The 19,048-nt window shown below is 41.3% G+C and overlaps 1 protein-coding gene and 1 long non-coding RNA gene across 4 annotated transcripts in view; one reads left to right on the forward strand and one right to left on the reverse strand.

Annotated features, from left to right (window-relative positions):
* Positions 1-19,048, reverse strand: part of NTM (neurotrimin) — a 938,616-nt gene that overhangs the window by 850,742 nt on the left and 68,826 nt on the right. The window lies entirely within an intron of this gene.
* LOC115306481 lies at positions 2,539-6,646 on the forward strand. Its single transcript, XR_003915341.1, has 3 exons — positions 2,539-2,779; positions 5,059-5,171; positions 6,084-6,646. It is a non-coding gene; the product is annotated as an uncharacterized LOC115306481 (long non-coding RNA).

Below are 19,048 nucleotides of genomic sequence, written 5' to 3' on the forward strand. Positions count from 1 at the left end.
AGGAGGGAGAGAGAGTTGGGGAGAGAGAGGGATGCAAAACTTGAGAGACTATTGAATGCTGAGAATGAACTGAGGGTTGAGGGGGAAGGGGGAGGGGGGAAAAGAGGTGGTGGTGATGGTGGAGGGCACTTAAGGGGAAGAGCACTGGGTGTTGTATGGAAAACAATTTGACAATAAAATATTATGGAGAAAAAAAATATTAAAAAAAAAAGTCAAAGAAAATAGGGCACCTGGGTGGCTCAGTTGGTTAAGTGTCTGACTTCTACTCAGGTCATGATTTCATTGTTGGTGAGTTTGAGCCCTGTATTGGGCTTTGTGCTGACAGCTCAAAGCCTGGAGCCTGCTTCAGATTTTGTGTCTTCCTCTCTCTCTGACCCTCTCCCACTTATGCATGCTCGCTCTCTCTCTCTCTCTCTCTCTCTCTCTCTCAAAAAATAAACTTAAATATTTTTAGGTCAAGGAAAATAAATACATGCTTAGAAATGGGAAGGGAGAAGGGAAGGAGAAGAGACACCACCAAGGAAGTCCCAGAGTTGGAAAGGAGGAGAGGAGAGGTCTTTTCAGTGCAGTGCACTGACTGGTCTGCTCTGGCAAGTGGGACCCATTAGTCCAATCTGTACAGAACAGAGGAACCCTCCATAAGGTCTCCAGGCCCCACAACCTCCTTCTCCTTCACCCTGACCCCTGACAGAGGAAGACACTTGTACCCCTGAGAGCCAGAGTAACACATGGATGTTATATTATCATGTTCTCCTCATCATGTGGATATTTGGAGCAAATGTTGGGCATTTAGAGATGGCAAATAGTTTATCCTTTCAATATGAATGCCACAGATAGAGTCATGACACATTAGACATTTCATTTCATTTTAAATTTTTTAAATATTTTTTATTAATTTTTGATACAGGAGAGACAGAGCATGAGAGGGGGAGGGTCAGGGAGAGAAGGAGACACAAAACTGGAAGCAGGCTCCAGGCTCTGAGCTAGCCGTCAGCACAGAGCCTGACACGGGGCTCGAACCCACGAACGTGAGATCTGACCTGAGCCGAAGCCGGAGGCTTAACCGACTGAGCCACCCAGGCGCCCCTCATTTCATTTTAGAGTACATATTTTAGACCATCATACAATATACCATTGCACCAAAAAGACGAATCTGTAAAGTGTCTGCAGGGTTGGTCATTCTCAGATAAGCTCTTTTTCTTTTGTTTGCTTGTTTTGTTTCTTGAACAAAACAACACTTTTCCTTATAGTTGTCTTTTTCTCTCTCCTTATCTCTCTTCTCCTTCTCCACCACTAGAGAAAAGCAGTTTCTACTCTTTGTGAAAAGTTGCTGTGTGATTTGTGGTGGAATAGTTAGTACCAGGTAACCAAGTAATGAGTTACTGTTCCTCAAGCTTTCTAAAAATGAGAAATAATTCAGATTGACTGGTATTGACTATAATCATGAAAGGCCTTCTTTCTTGAAAGCACTGCTTGGGAAGATATAGATGTTAGGTTTTCTACAGAAGGAATTCTTTTTTCCACCCTCTCTGATTTCCCAATTTCCCAAACTAGATCTGCTTTCTGTATGCACCTCTAAGAGAGCTCCAGGAGTCCAGGGCTGATGATCTCCGTTTCTCTCCTGACCAGCAGTCCTGACAGGGTATTTTTAGCATGAGAGGAGGCTGAGATTTTAGAAAGCATCTACTCCCTCATTGTATGTCTTCTTGTAGGACAGACCACCTCATTGAAATATGAAAATATAATGTAAATATAGTCTTAGGAGAGCTGGTCCCAGAGCAACAAGAACCAGAGTCCTGTGTGCTTTATCACCCAGGATATTGAAAATTGCAAAATCCCACAGGAAATCTTGGCCACAGAGATGATTATTATTATTGTTAGTATTTTTTTTCCTGAGGGGTCACTGGATAAAGTAGCAATCAAAATCATTTGAATGATACAATCCCACCCAAAGGCATCACAGGGACCTATTCAGCCTGTTTCTAAACACTGTCTGCACTAAAAGACATGGATTATGGGACTTTCAGGAATCTCAGAGGAGCTAGGCTCACACCAAGGACTGTAACTAGCCAGGAGGTCTTGGGAAAGCAAAGTGGCCCCATGAGCCTCAGTGTCTTCACAGGGATGAAAATGAAAGTCCATGGTAATAATAGCTTCCATTAGGACACCTTCTACACAGCAGATATTTTCTTACCTCATCACTTACCTTTACACGATTGAACACAAAGTGTTATTCTTCCCCTAACCCCTTTCTACAAACAAGAACACATACTTCACTTAGTTAAAAAAGCTTTCTGCCAACCCATTTAAATTCAACACACCACTGGAAATGAGTGACCCTCTGCACAGGTTCTGGGCTCAGGAAAGGGGAAAGCCCTCAAGTCACACAAGGGAGGGTCCCCTTGAGACCACCAATGTATTCTGAGAAGAGCAAAGAATGTGATCAAGCTAAGGCTTCCATGACATGGAAGATCTCTAGGAGACAGTGGAGCCTGCAGACAGGGAGGCTGTCCCAGTGTTCCAGCAGGAAAGCAGCAGACTGGGAGGCCAGGCTGCTGCCAACTGAATGAGTTTCTATTTCTCAGCCCATTAAGCTCAGAAAACTCCAAACATTCAGAAGACTTTAACAGTGAAAAAATAGCATCTAGCCCACCATGCTGCTTGCCCCATCCCTTCCAAATGAGGCTTTCCCCCAGTTCCAAATCCAGGGATCCCAAGTTACCCCTGGCTATGGGAAGAAAGGATGAGAAGGAAATAGGGCAACAGCACCAAAGCCCAGGTAAGTGGAAGTGGTCTGTGATGGATGCTGTAAACTTTGCTGGGAGCCATCCTAGAGAGGCTGAGACTCCAGGATCTTTACTGCCCCAAAGCTACACACCCATCCCTCCCTCCATGACCACCATGGTGGAAGCCCAATGGTGTCATATTCAGATAATCCAGGCTTATGGGCCTCGGTGCTGCTGTCACACCTCACACTCCTCTTTAGGCACACTATGGCCAGAATCTGCTTTCTAACACCTGGTGACCACAGTGTCCCCAGATCATGCAACAATGATGCTTCCCATCCTCTCTAGCTTCGTAATCAGAGCCCTTCATAATCAGGTCCACTCTCCCCAAGCATATGGATCTCCTATTCTTTCCCCAAAATGCCTTTTGTCCAAGTCAGACCTACCTCTCTAAAAATGTCTAGCTGCATGTGCCGTTTTCTGCATCTGGATATACAAGTCCCTTGACCTGGCTTGGCTTCCCTTTGCCCACACAAAGTCTTACATGGGCTCATCCTTCCAGCCTGAACTCATAGCCTCTCTCCTTAGCAAAGTCTTCCCTGAAACTTCAGCCGACAATGATTTCCCCCTTCTCTTACTCCTCATATATTATTTTCTGCACTGCATAATTAGCACCTGATGGTATGCTGTCTTCTTCTCTAATTATCTGTACCAAGTAATGTACTCCTTAAAAATATCTAGAGAAAATACTATCTATAAAGCTCTTGTCTTGTGCATCTGCTTGCCTTTCCTACCTAGATTGAAAGTCCATGCTTTCCATCCACATACTGTGTATGTCTCCCCAAGTCCCACTTGGGATTAGGCATAGTGTTGACATTCAATAAATGCTTATAATAAAATATTGGTTAATTTATTTTTCTTTCTTTAATAGATACCTTCTTCCTCTAATTCTATAAACAGAAGAAAGGGATTTTATTATATTCAATTTATAATACCCAGAAAATGTTTGAATGATTTTTTTAAAAAATACTAATACATATTGATTTCTGTGTATGAAAATCACATCCTAATCTATCCAAGGGAGTTTCTGGATACCAGAAGGACTCTGTTGTACAGCACCATCTCCTTTGCATTCCTAAATGCTGGAAAGAAGGGTTTATTTTTTTCACAAACATTGTTGAATCATCTACTATAACGGTTTTCAACCCTGAACAAATATTTGAACTTAAAAAAAATTTTTTTAAACATTTATTTATTTTTGAGAGACAGAAACAGAGCACAAACAGGAAAGAGGGAGAGAAGGAGAGGGAGACACAGAATTCGAAGCAGGCTCCAGATTTTGAGCTGTCAGCACAGAGCTCGATGTGGGGCTCGAACCCATGAACCATGAGATCATGACCTGAGCCAAAGAGAAATGCTCAACCAATGGGCCACCCAGGTTGCCTCAATATTTAAGCTTAAAAAAAAATCAGGACCCAATACCCAAAGATTCTAATTTATTATCTGCAGGTAGGACCCAAATACAGACACTTTAAAAGATCTCCAAGTAACTCTAAGTTATAATTTCTATTAAGAACCACTGAAATATACCAATAAATAAATAAATAAATAAATAAATAAGCAAAAACAAAAACAAGAGTACAACCCAGGACTTGAGATGGTCATGGCCTATTAAGAGAGATGGCTGGGGAGCATCAACATTGTAATAAATGCCCTAAGGCCAGTACAAGGTGCCATGGCCATGTGGGTAGCCCTACCACCCAGGTTAGAGATTTGGGGGAAGCTTCTTAGAGGTAAAACCAAAACCCGCCTTGGAATCTGACAGAGTAGGAATTAATTGAATGAAAAAGGGAGGAACATTCTAGGTAGCATGGCCCAGAATGAGGTGAGAGGCTGCTAGGAGTGGCATCAGTTGCTGTGACTGAATTCTGGCCAACAGAATCCATGGGAGCCATGCACCACTTTCAAGTCTGGCCCAGGAGCTTCTCAGTATGAATTTCTGCCCTAACATGCAAAAACTTGGTTTTCTTCCCCAGCTACTGGATGGACAGAAAGCAAGCTGAGGACTAAGAGAGGAGTTAGCAAAGACAGAAAGGTGGTGGGGGAGGTGGCACTTGGGAAGACTGATCCACATGGCAATTTAGCCTTTGAGAAGGTTTTTCGAGGGACCACATAAGTTGTGGAAACTTTAAACAGAGCACTTACTTTGAGGTCTATAAGAAAGGAGAGAAAAGATGTTCAGATTTCCAGCTGTGGCCCTGGAATAGTGACTCTCTCAAGAAGTGATGATATGATACGCTAACTATGCATGCCTGGATTTCTGGGATTGCAGGTCTCCAAACCCAGTGCTAGTTTGAGTAAACACAAAGGAAGTGCATGGAACTGAATGGGTACAGTGAGTAGGCAGGAGCCATCTTGCCTTGACTCATCCATCTGGCAACCAGGGTAAGTTGATGGTGGAACCCTGTTTGTTGGGACAAGCTTTCCCACACTCAGGTCATATACGTGAGATATGCTGGGATTCCAAGGACTTTGCTCTCCCTCCCAGAGGTACATGATTGGCCAAAATACCTGGGCTCCTGCTGATTCTGTGCGCGCACACACACACACACACACACGTATAGATGCTCCCCTGAAGGGCCAGCTCATGGAAATTACCACAAGGACAGAGCAAAAGTGCAACTTAATTAGGAGAGGAGAGAGAGTGAGATTGGAAGAGATGAAGGAGATGAAGATTCGGGTGATGCTGAAGCTGCCATCTGGCTGTGCATCCACCACATGTTTTCTCTTTCCTGCAATGCTAACCCCCTACAGGAAAGGCTACAGAGAGGAAAGAGATGCTGTAAAGGAATATTTACTGCCCCCAAATATTGACCCAGGCTCTGCCACCAGTTTGCTGTGTAATCTTAGGCAAGTCCTTCATTAACCTGGACTTCTGCTTACCTTTGCAAAATGAGGAAGCTGGACTCTAATTATCTCTAAGGCCCCTTCCCTGTCTATAAACGAGAAATGCAGGTCCCAGTCTCTGCCCACTGGAACCCACTAGGGAGGCTCCCCCAGGCTCCTCTCACCCATGCTTGCCCAGCAAACAGCAGCTCCTGGGCTATCCTTCCTCTGTTACTAATCTCATGCCTGAGTTACTGCACAGCAGCTCCATTACCAACAACAGTGTCTGTGCTGATGAGAAAAAAATAAATGTAAGCACCTAATCTGACTGCACCGACTTATAGCTCAGAGCCCCCAAGACTCTCCCTCCTTCCCTTCCCTGAGATCGCCTAGTGCAGTCCTTTGTTTGCCAAATACTTCCTGTTCACTCTGATTCTCTGTCTCTCTTCTTTCTGTATTTGTGTATTTTAGGTCCTGCTCCTATCCCCTGGAGGGTTCTTGGAAAAGGAACAAGAGCTTTTCAAGCAGAAGCAGGGGCTGAGTAGAGAGGCCCCTGGGAAGACTCCCCAAAATAACTGGCCATTTGGTATCCAGTTCTGTTATGTTCCAGTTCAGCCTAGGTCAAAGGCATTATCATGTAGTGGCTTTTTTCATAAGATTTGGGGTAACTAACATCAGAGGGCTGTTGGCTGGGGGCACAGCAGGAAACTTCAGACCTGAATGGAGGGCCTTCTCAAGGATAGATGTGATAAGAAATACATTTGATCTTTGTCTCAGTTCCAGGCACAGAGCTCCTCAAACCCCAGGAATTTCCTGAGTAAAAGGAGTGTCATTCATAAGAAGCTCCCATTTGAGGGCTATGGGGGTGCTCATATGCTAATGTGACTTAGGATGGGACCTCCAGATAACCTCAGCATAAGGTTGGTCACTAGCAAGAACAGCAAGAACTAGCAAGAAGGCTGGAACTTTCAGCCCCACCCACTGACTTCTGGGGAAGGGCTGCCAATTAAGCTTTATAAAAACTTGAAAACTTTGATAAGCTCTGAGTTGATGAATGCATCCACCTGCCAGGAGGATGGCACATGCCAGTTTCTCAAAGACAGAAATTCCTGCACTTGGGATCCTTCTGGACCTTCTTTATGTACCTCTGTGTCTGGCTACTCATCTGTATCCTTTACAACATCCTGTGTAATAAACTGTTAATTGCAAGTAAATATTTCTCTACGTTCTATGAGCTACTCTAGCAAATTGATTGAACCTGAGGAGGAGGTCACAGGAACCACCAACTTATGGCAGTCAGTGAGAAACATAGGTAAAGCCTGGACTTAGGTTTGGTGTATGAAGTTGGGGCAGCCTTGTCGGATTGAGCCTTTCACCTGTGGGATCTGATGCTCTCTCTGGGGAGGTGGCATCAGAATCAAGTTAAATTGTAGGGCCCCAGTCAGTGTCTGCTGAGAATTGGAAAACTGTGTGGTGGTGTTGAAAAGCACACATGGGAACAAGGGAAGGGCTTCTCTGGCTCAAGGCACTGCTATTTCTTCCACGTGGCTTGTACAACAGATAGAACTACACAGCAAAGACAAAGCTGCAAGTGTGGCTGCTTCTGCTGGCTTCCTTGTGAGCGAGGGCTCTTGTCAGTGCCTGGAAGGTCTTCATGTTCCCCAGAGAGGGCTGAATCCACCTTGCTTCCTTGGCTTTCAGATTCTACAACCTCACACAGGGAAATATAATGCCTGGAGGCACAGGAAGGACTACACTACACACACACAAGTGTATATTCTAGTGACATGGCTTTCCCCTGCTGTCCCTCTTCACACCGGAAGCTGGTGTTTGTGAGGCAGAGACAGCAAGCCAGGTGAGCATGAGCTCAGGTAGGTACGAGAGTTCTCAGAGGGTAGATTAGACTGTCTGGAATAGACTGAGAAGAAAGTGATACAGTGGTGACTGACCGTTCCATCACCGGGCTCCTCATTCAGGGCTCAAATGACATAAAGACAGCATGAACAGGGGAAAAGTCAAAGCAGTCCCTCCCCGCCACCTCAAGCTGCTTCCTCATCAGAGACTAGCCTCTTAAGCTCTAAGATTTGACCCTTACAAGAACTGCCAAATCCGCCTCTGTAATCTCAAGTCAGGAGATACTACAAGCAAGAGTGACTTGAGTTCACCAGCCACCAGAACATGGTCCAAAGTGGGATGCAACAGTCTGAGAATCAGCATGGTCCACTTTGCTACCTTCTCTCTTATTTGTTTTATAGCATTTACCATAAATGGGTGTAAAATCTAACTTCCTGAGACACAAAAGTTCAAGGAGAATAAGTGAAGCACAGACACAGCAGTAGCAGGTTAGGCTCCCTCCTCATCCTCATTTCCCAAATGCAGCTTCATTTCAGGCCTCTGCTCTGGAGGCCCAAACTGGGACTCAAAATCTCATAACGAAACATCTGTCTTTCCCTTCCTCTCACTTCCCCCAGCTCATCCAATTACCACATCTAACATTATCCATCATCTCGTCTTTGTGGCAGCAAGAATCGAAGAGCAGACAGGGGAAATTAATAATAATTGTGGTGTCAAGGTGCAGGATGCAATCAGAATTCAACATAGAAGCAAATACAAATACAAACAAACCATATTTATTCCTCTGAAAGATTGCTCAATTCTCCCTCCCTCCCTCCCCCAAGAGCAGTCAATGGCAACACTTAAGAAAGAGATGCATTGGTGCTAATGTGGGGATTAGGAATTGATTCTTCAGTGCAGCCTTCACAACCACAGGGAGCGCTCTAATTGAAATTGAAGTAGGGATCTGGGAGCCTCTGAAGAGAACCAAAATCTGCCAGGGCAACATGGGAAGTAAAGGAAAGAGATGTCCTTTAATTTAATGGTAAGCACATGAACTCTGAAAAGATAAAATGACAAACTGAAGCACTGACCCAGGAAAAAACAAAAAAAGAAGAAACTACCCCCAGATTTCACCTTTAGGGGTCTAAGAAGCCAGTTAGGAGGTATATAATCAGACCTCTTTGGTCATGCCCACACCAAGCTGTGATATTCACATATTCACAATTCATGAAAATTATCACAAAAATGAGAATATGCATCCACCTGCAGTCACAAATAACTCAGCAATCCATGTTAAGGAGAGGGGAGCTTTGGCATGGATCATATAAAATGGCAGCATATTTAAAGCAAAAATAATTATTTTGGGCTTTGATGTGCATTACACATTCATATTTATATCCTGTTACCACTCTTCCTTCCTGGTATTATTTTTAGTTAGGCTAGTAGTTAAATGCCTTTCCTTTCCATCATCTTCTCCACCCTCAGCCCATTCAGACGTGGTTACAGACTCCTGTCAGTTTCACAGCATGCCCTAAACAGATGTGAAGGTCAGAAGTGGAACTGACCTGATTGGAAACCAACCTTTGCCTGTTACTATCACCTTGATTTTGGACAATGTCCGTCCAAGCCTGTGTTTAGCAGTAGTATCCACTTCTAAGAACTATTTCGAAGAATAAATGAGAAAATGTATATGAAGTATTTAAGACAGTGCTTGGTAGATAGTAGGTGCTCAAGAAAAGCACCAACATACAACCTATAAAAAACTGGATTACCTCGCAGCCAGGTGCAAAAGGCTATTTCAGGATCTCAGAGAAAACGAGGCATAATTAAAGGGGAAGGCAGAGAGCTTGCAGCATGTATCAGACAGTGAAATGTCCTTTAAAATCCTCACCACATATTACTTTCCCTCAGACGTTTCACACTCATAGCACCTACTAGCCCTCAAATGCTTTCTCCACTATTAAATCTGTGCCCTCATCTCCTATCAAACAAAGCTCACAGTCCTGCCACTGGAAGCTTATGGCCATGCATAATAATCTCTGGAAGAAATCTGTAGTTCCCACTAGGACAGCTTTTCCTGTCAGGAGCAGTGCAGCTGTAATTCTGGTCAATACTACTCACCCTCCTGCCACATAGCTAATAGATGCAAAGAGCCCAGTATTATACCACCATGTAGTAGGTTCTCAAAGGATGGTAGGCATATGTAACATATGTTAAGAGTCTGGGACAGTTTCTCCCATGCATGTGCTCTCTAAATGTCACAGTCATCCCTTCCTCCATGTCTTGATATCCTAATCTAGCTCAATGAAAGAACTGCTCTGGGAGTAGACAGGGTTTAAATGAATTGCTCTGTGTTAAGTTGTAAGAAGGCACCTGAGAGCATTGTACATCCATAGAACCCTACAAATTATGCCTTCCCCTAACTTCTACCTTCATGGCTTAGATTGCATGAGAAACTGCAGGTGTTGGGGACCTGCCCTAACCCTCAAATGGACAGTGTCCAGATAATCCATGTCACCTTCTAAGTTTTTGCTATAAATAAATTGATTTTCTAAAACCAAAACACTAATATCTGTATTCAAGCTGATGACTCTATGCATTGAATTATACTTCAGTGGTTTTTAAAGTTAGCCATAATTAAATCTGTATTTGCCACATGCTTTTAAAAACAATAAGGCTGTGTGCTGTGATGTTTCCCAGCCAACTTTCAGCTTAGGTCCCTGTAACAACTGAGGCCTATTCAAATTACAACACATTTCTTGGGAAACACATATCTCTGGATAACAGTAAAGATGAAAGCCCCAAAGTGTGCTAAGCATTGTAAGTTAGTCATCCAGATCTTACAAATTGCCTTAACCACAGCAAATCCTATGTAGTCAGCACTGGCCATATATACATGTACTTAGAGTTGATGTCACCCAAAACCCTGAATCAGAGAAGTATTTATAACTTAAGGAAGGCTCTAGGTAGACACTGGAGGTCCAGTGCTACAGGAGAGGCTGTAAAGCACTTCCTTCAATTGGATCTAGAGGTTTTGGATTTCCACAGTGAAGGAGAGGAAGGTGAATGAATGCATGCCTGTATGTAATGTAATGGGTGGAGTAAACCATTTTACATGAATAATGTTTTTTTAAAAATATTTGCTTCCTAGCAGAGTTCCCTTCTCTATGGGGATCAAAGAAGAGAGAAAGAGCAAAATTTGAGTCCAGTAATCTGAGGATGCTTTCTTGGAAGTCCTAAAAGGGAGAAAAAGTAAAATTTGAAAGGAGGAAAATGGTTGAGAAGGGTGAACGGGGACAATGCAAAGGCTAGTTCTCAGTAGAAACCTGCAGAGAGAATTTGGGAAACAGTTATAAGGCTGACCAAAACTTACAAACTTCTGTTGGAGTAAAAACTGTAATGCGGTGACTGGATGGCTTAGTCAGTTAAGCATCTGACTCTTTATTTCAGCTCAGGTCATGATCTCATGTTTCATGGGATTGAGCCCTGAGTCAGGCTCTGTGCTGACAGCATGGAGCCTCTTTGGTATTCTCAATCTTCTTCTCTCTCTCTGCCCCTCCCCTGCTCTCTATTTCACTCAGATAAATAAATAAAGATTTTTTAAAAACTGCATTTAAGTAGAGAAAATTCTAATGGGCTTATACTACCAAACTGGAGGGGGGGAATCAGATAAAGGTTTAGAAATCTCTTTTTTTTTTAATATTTACTTAGTTTTGGGAGAGTGCAAGTTGGGGAGGGACAGAGAGTGGAGGGGGCAAAGGATCTGAAGCAGGCTCTGTGCTGACAGCAGCAAGCCCGATGCAGAGCTTAAACTCACGAACTACGAGATCATGATCTAAACCAAAGTCAGACATTCAACTGAATGAGCCAGCCAAGTGCCCCAAGAAATCTTTTATGTGTAAAATAGCCCTTCCTTCATGAGGCTTGAAGAGTCTAAAACTGATATTAGAAACCTCAGAATTATTGTTGAAAATAAGCAGGAGTAATCTGCAAACTCATTAAGTTTTGTCTTATAAGATAGGTCAATTTAAAATTGTGGCATTTTTCTATAAATAGATAGTAAATATTTTAGGCTTAGTGGACCATAAAGTCATTGTCACGATTACTCAAATCTGTCATTATAGGCGAAAACAGCCATGGACAATATGTCAACTAATAAGCCTAGCTATATTCCCATGAAACTTTTTTTCCCTAAAATAAATGATAGGCTGAATTTGACCACTGGGGTCTTAGTTTGCCAACCCCTGAAACAGAAGAAAAAAATATTTGGACTCATAATTTATATGTTGTTCCACAAAAGCAAAGAAAGTCGGATGGTATATTTAAGTCTCATCTTGCATGACTGGTTAAGTGACCTTGCCTGCCAGGTTCACCATTCATAAAAGTTAGGAAGTCAGATGTGTCTTTGTAACTTACACCATCACACCTCTCCACAGATCATATCTCTTATCCTGCTCACACACTTTGGAGCTCATAGCCATATGCCATGCCTTTCCTCAATGATCAGCTCCTCCATGATGCTCCACAATGACACACCTGGTTCACCAAAGAGACCTACCCAATTCTATAAATATCGCCACAGGCTTAAGATTATTCCCTCTGCTTTCTTAACTTATCTCCCCATCTACGTCTAAATTTTATTTTTCTCATTCATTGACTTGGATGAATCTCTGTGTTTCCCATGGTGACCATTGAGAGCTGAATGAATCTCAAAATCTGATTGAGCTAATGTGTCAGTGGGTGCTAATGGTTTAATGCTGGGACTTTCAAACTGCTCTATAAATACCCTTAGGGGTACAAGCCAACGTCTCAAGATAAACATTCTGCAAGAGAGATATAATGCTGCCTTCAGAAACATACATTTATTTGAATAATTTTGGAAGAAAGCTAAATATTATAGCAAATTCAAAACATCTTATAATTAAGACATGGCTAAAACATGATAGTAAGTATTAATAATTTTAATTTTTGAGCTTGCTTCTGACCACTCTGTGCTATGACTCCAGATTGCTAGCGATGTGTATTAACTCTTATTTCTCATTAGGGATGAATATAGTTTGAGAAGCACTGTCTTGTTATCCATCCTTCCTCCTTTGATAAGTAAATCAAGGTCAAGTATAATTTCCCACAATTTCTCATCCTCCTTTCCAGAAGCATATTTATGCCAATTTAGTCTTCCCTTACATCTTTTCTCCAGTTTTAACTGATGAGCTACAGTTCTATGTAGGCCAAATGCCTCCACCTGTGTACTTGACTCTACCTTCTCCCATTTTCTCTGTGGTTTTCTTCCTTTGGTCACCCTTAACCTATGCTGAAATTTCCACTTTCTCTCTTCTTCTGTTACCTATTGTAATCATAAACAGATTCAGGTACTTCCATAATGAATACTTGTCATCTTATATTGTGTATTCCTTTATGAACCAATCCTTCTCCTTCCTCAGTAATTAGTCTCAAAACGCAGTAAAAACAACCAACCAACCAACCAACCAACCAACAGAAGCACAAAAAGTATGGTCTATTATCTCTCTCTCTCCCCACCTCTCACAAACCAAATATTCATCAGTCCACTCCCACCTGGTTTTTGTCCCCTTACTCTACTGAAACTACTCTTAGTAAGATCACCCATGACCATATCCCAATTGCCAGCAATATAGGACACTTCAAACCTTATAGTGCTTGAACTATCTGCAGCATTTAATACCATTGCCCTTTTTCCATAAAATGCATTCTCTGGTTTTGTATAATGAGAATTTCCCTGGTTTTCTCATTTTACCCTGTTTGTTCTGTTCCCCATATTGGCTCCTTTTCTCCTTTTCCTCTCTTCCTCTCTTCCTTCCTTCCTTTCCTCTTTCTCTTTTCTTTCTTTTTTCCTTATTTTTCATTCCTTCTCTTTCTCCCCCCTTTCCCCTTCTTCCCCTTCTTTTCCTCCTTCTTTCCTCCCTTTCCTTCTCCATTTTTTTCATCTCCTTCTCCTTTTTCTTCTTCTTGCTCTACATCTTCTTCACCTTCCTGCCTTCTCTTCCTCCTCTTTTATCCTCCTGCTCTCATTTGTCTATCTAGATATTGATGGGCATTATGATTCTACTTACTTTTCTCCTCACCATCCTCCTGGATATGGGCTCAATATTCTCATAAATATAATTACCTGTTTTAGTAATATATTGCTATGCAATAACTGCCTTAATCCTCAACAAATTAATACCACAAGCATTTATTGTTCTATGGTTTCTGTGGGTCAGAAATCAAAAAGAGACCTAGTTGAGTGCTTCTGACTCAAGATCTCCCAGGAGGCTCTATGTACTCAAGCTGCTGGGCAAAGCTATGGTTTCACCAGAAGGCACAATTGGAGGAATGAGGGAGGGGTCTTCTTCTTCTAATAGGGACTGATAGAGACATCCCAAATTAGAAAACACAATACTTTTATAACACAATCTTAGAAGTGATATCCCATTGCTTCTGCTGTAGTCTACTACAATTAGAAACAATTAGAGGTGTATCAGTAAGTCCAGCCCAACTCAAGGGGAAGATAATACACAGGCTGTGAAGTCAGTAGATGGGGACCATTGGGAACCATCATAGAGACTGCCTACACACCACCTGTACACTGATGGTCCCATGTCTATGTCTGTATCTCTATGTATTTTCAGTGAGTTTTACACTCATATTCATTTCTTGCAGGACAGCCCCTGTTGGATGACTCATTGGCATCTTAATCTCAATATATTCCAAAGAAAACTGATGCTGTCCTCTAATAATATTACCTATTTTCTCCTACTCTTCAAATATGGTACAACCACAAACCCAGGCATCTTAGGTAGAAGTCTGGAAGGCACACTTCACCTTCTACTCTCCTTTATCACATCATGGTATAATCAGTCTTTATTTCCAATATGTTTCCCTTCTTTCCAACACTTTACCTAAGTAAACTAAGGTACAACAACAACTAAGTAACCCTCTCTAGCACACTGAATTTAGTAGATACTCTCAGGTTATGCGAACAGGGATGAACATGGTAAGGGCTGAAATCTGCAATGCACACTCTGTTGTAGTGTTGTTGCTGCTGGCATCATTGTCAAGTATGCTGCTGCTGCTGCTGATAATGATAATACATGATGAGTTACACAATCTCTATAATCAAATGTGAGGCTCAGTCTCAACTATGGATCCAAACAAGCTATATCTATATACTGAGACTTTCAGCCCTTGTCAGAAATGCCAAAATCACGAGTTCCAATGCCACGTGTCATCATCTCTGTTTTTGCACCTGGATGCTCAGTTAAGGCTGAGTCCTCAAAATAAACTCTGTTTTTGAATGAGGAAATCATCACAGTATAATTGGAGCTGCTGAAGAGCCTGAGATGTCATTCTAATTGAACACTATTCTGAAGTTTTCCCTAGTGATCTAAGAAGTGGTACATCTAATCAATCATCTAATCAATGATTTAATCATTGTTGATGTACCCATACACAGAACCTCTATATGTGTTTTCTCCTGGCTTCCAATTTTGTCCTGTTTCCTGTAAGGACATTAGCACTTCCTCAGAGGTGAATCAACTAAGTCATCACTACCAGCCCCATGCTCAGCAGAGAAAGAGTCATATTGGAAAAGCTGTGAGATAGATACTATCACCCAGCAACAGCAGCCAACCCTATTCCTGCCTGTGATATTCAATGGACTTCCAAATGCAAAAAGACAGTTGTTGCCTTAGGACAAATTTAGCTGTGGCTGAGCTAGATCATGGATGGTTACTAGCATGAAAATTCATTCATATGACTTTGGAATATAATACCTGACACAAGATATATCGTGGCTGCCATGCTCCTATCCCAGATAAGGACACAACAGTAACAGATGGAGGAACAAGGCACTTATCTTGTTAGTTGATGGATTTATCTTTTTTTCCTCTTTCCTACATATTCCATAGTGTTTAGTGAGTGGTGGTTTTTACCGTGCAGCATATGGAGAGTGAATTGATTTCTTTTCTCCCTACTTAATTCAATAAGAACCAGAGTGGAGGATAAACAGCTTGTTGTGCTAGAAAAATTTCCAAATAGTGAAGAAAACGTCAAACTGCCTTTTCTTCTTTTTGTGGTTGGGATTTTAGGTCTGGGAAGCATTCCTCCCTCAGCAGGAATGGAAATGAGAGTGCTTTGCATGATTAGGATAATGGCACATTCATGGTCTCTGGGCTTTGGTTGGGGACAGCATCAGCTCATTCTAAGCGGATGGCCAATGAGAGTTGTGTTTAATCAGGGAAAAGGAGGCAATGCCCTGCAATCGAAATAATCCTGACATGGATAATTACAGTGGCCTGAAGAACTGTGTTAAGTTCTACTTTCTTCCAATACCCCTCTAAAATAACAGTAAAGAAAAAATCAGTATAGACAGATTAAACAAGAGAGAAAACATCAGCAGATGAAGTATGTTGACAAAATTGTATAGATGGAGAGCAGATGAATGAATAGTAACTGATTTAGCCAAGCAGAGAAAGTTAAAAATGCAATGCCTGGATGGGAGAAGTAAGCTGATTCAGGCTGAAAACCTCTAGAAATACTCACCATGTATTTATGGAGGCTGTGGTAATGGATGAGGCAGGAAACAAGGATACTGCTGAAAGCCTCTACGAGGAAAAGTTATATTTCCTAAATTCTCTCTCAGACAACAAGACTTCTATCCTGGTAAGAGATGGAAAGCTTATTCTCTAAAGCAGTGATTTTTTAAAAAGAAAATGTGGTCCCCAAATCAGCAACATCAGTGTTACCTGGGAATTTGTTAGAAATGCCGATTCTCAGGTCCCACCCCGGATTTAGTGAATCAGAACCTCTGTGCAAGAGGCCGAGCATCTGCATCTTAACCAGCCCTGCAGGTAATCCTGATGTACATTCAATTATGAGAACCATTTGGGGAGAAGAGACAGTAGAATCAGAGTTAAGCACAATTTGCTTAAATTGGAATCTGTTTAGATTGGAAGAGTCTTCTCTGAAAAATTCACCTGCAAGAATAGTGCAAAATTCTCAAGACTTTAGGATTCCCCAACAAAATGTCTATCTCCTCACCATCTTACAGGGAAGGCTCCTGGTCAGCTTGGTCCTGTATATACTTCCAAAGAGCTTCTAAGCACTTAACTCTTAAGAACAAACACTAACTAGAAAACAATAAAGAACTGTTGGAAATTAAAATGCTATAGCTAAAAAAAATTTAAGTGATTAATTTTACAGATAGCATAATAAAGTTGAGGAACTCTCCCATAAAGTAGGACAAAAAGATAGAAAATAGAAACAGGAGACTATTTTAAAAACACACCAAGTTCATTTTATGTGACTTCCAAAAGGAAAAAGAGGAAAAAATAAAAGAAGAGAAAATTAACAAATAAATATCAAAACATAAGTTTCCAAACCTGGTTGAAAAGGATTTTACCAAGTAACTATGATAACAAATTTAAAAAAAAAAAAATAAAAGGAAATTGCCACACCAAGCCACTGTATAGAGAAATTCCAAAATATCAGAGATAAAGAGAATTGCCTAAGACCTTTCCAGGAAAATATATAGGTCACAGACAGAATCAGAAACAGAGTGGCACATTTTCTAAACAGCTCTCCTGGAAGCTACAAGGTGATGAAGAAAATTCTGAGGTAAAAAACATTTTGAGGTGAGAATTCTATATCAAAGCAAACTATGAATCCTGTGTGAAGAAAGACATATGATATTTTTCAAACAAGCAAGTTATCAACGCTTTCCTCAGGAAGTAACTTACATCAAGAAAAAAGAAGTCATAGGGTCCTAGGAACAGATATTCCAACCTGGGAGAGGGGCACCGGATGACTGTAATGGGGAATTTCCGGGTGAGAGCTGTGAAGCATGCCTGCTAAGCACCCAGCTTAAACCGGATGAGGACAGTTGAGGGTTCTAGAAGACAAATTCTTAGGGAAACACTGCAAACAGCAATAATGAGAAGTGCTAGACTATCTCATGGTTGAAACTTTTATGCAGTGCAAGGGGGAAAATTCTGGAGAAAACAGGCGTGCGCGCGCACACACACACACACACACACACACACACACACACACACAAAGAAGCTCCAGGAAATGGAACAAGTTGTATAAGAAAGCAAATGGAATCATGATTCACTTGATTTGATTAGCATTATACTGATAATTTGAATATTGACTATTGATTCAGCCAAAAACTGTGATACAGAACTACATGTAGGAAAATATGAGAATTAAGAGTGCTAAATCTGCATTTTCTAGTGAATTAATATTTGAAATTGTTGAAGTAGCTTTATAATCATGTTATTTATAAATCTGGAGGTAAATATCAAAATATACAGAGTCACCTAAGGAGAATTGGGATTCTTGGATGAGGAGCATGAGGCCAACTTTTTTAAAATTATACTTGCAGAACTATTGGTATTTAATTATTTTGATTAAAATAATATTTTTTCAGCCATAGATTTGAGGTCCTCTGACCCCTAGCCCTAATTCTACTATGTCCTAGTGATGTGACCTTGAATAATTCATTAATATCTTTTAACTAGGCCAAGAGTTTATCTCTTAGCCTTCTGAATTTAATTGTCACTTCCCCAGAAATGTCTTTTGTGACACCCTCCAATATTAAAAAAGTCCTCTGTCAGTTTCTTTCACAGAAATGTGTTCTTCTTCTGAGCAATCATCACAATTTTTAATGAGAAAATTATTCATTTATTATCTGTCCCCCACTAGACTGCAGAGTCCATTGAGGGACGGGCTTGGTTTCTTAACCATTATTTCCCCAGTGCCTCACAGAAAATAATGGAATGAATGAATTTGTCTACATACAACTTCATCCTGAGAACTATCTTCTTACTTCAAAAATGACAGTTCTCTACTTGTAGAGGAATTAAGTAGTCCCCAACCCTACCCCTACTATAGCATTATTATCGGTAAAAAAAAAAATTTAAAAAAAATCACACTGGTTAAAGAGAGGGCCTTGGAAGTGCAGAGACTGGAATCCTCCCCCTACCTAAAGTAGGTTTAAAATCCCCTATAATTTATCCAACATTTTTAAAAGTTTTAATATTTTTGAGAGAGAGAGAGAAATATCATGTTAGAGCAGGGAGAGGGCAGAGAGAGAGAGAGAGAGCGAGAGAGAGAGAGAATCTTAAGCAGGCTCCAAACTCAGTGAAGAGCTCCATTTGGGGCTCAATCCCATGATCCTGGGATCATAACCTGAGCAAAAATCAAGGTCAGATGCTCAACACACTAAGCCACCCAGGTGCCCCTCAAACATTTTTTTAAATGTTTTTTATTTATTTTTGAGAGACAGAGAGAGACAGCATGAGCAGCATGAGCAGAGAGAGAGGGAGACACAGAATCCAAAAGCTCCAGGCTCTGAGCTAGAGGTCAGCACAGAGCCTGACATGGCGCTCGAACCCACGAACCGTGAGGTCATGGCCTGAGCCAAAGCCTGATGCTTAACCGACTGAGCCACCCAGGTGCCCCGCCCCTCAAATATTTTTAAACAAACACTTTTAAAACTCTTTAATAAGAGTTATTAAGTATAAAAGCTTTTCTCCTTTGAATTTCTATTTTGTAAATCCCTTTCATCAACCCTTCTTCCA

This window comes from Suricata suricatta, chromosome 11, assembly GCF_006229205.1.
Source record: "Suricata suricatta isolate VVHF042 chromosome 11, meerkat_22Aug2017_6uvM2_HiC, whole genome shotgun sequence".
Lineage (NCBI taxonomy): Eukaryota > Metazoa > Chordata > Mammalia > Carnivora > Herpestidae > Suricata > Suricata suricatta.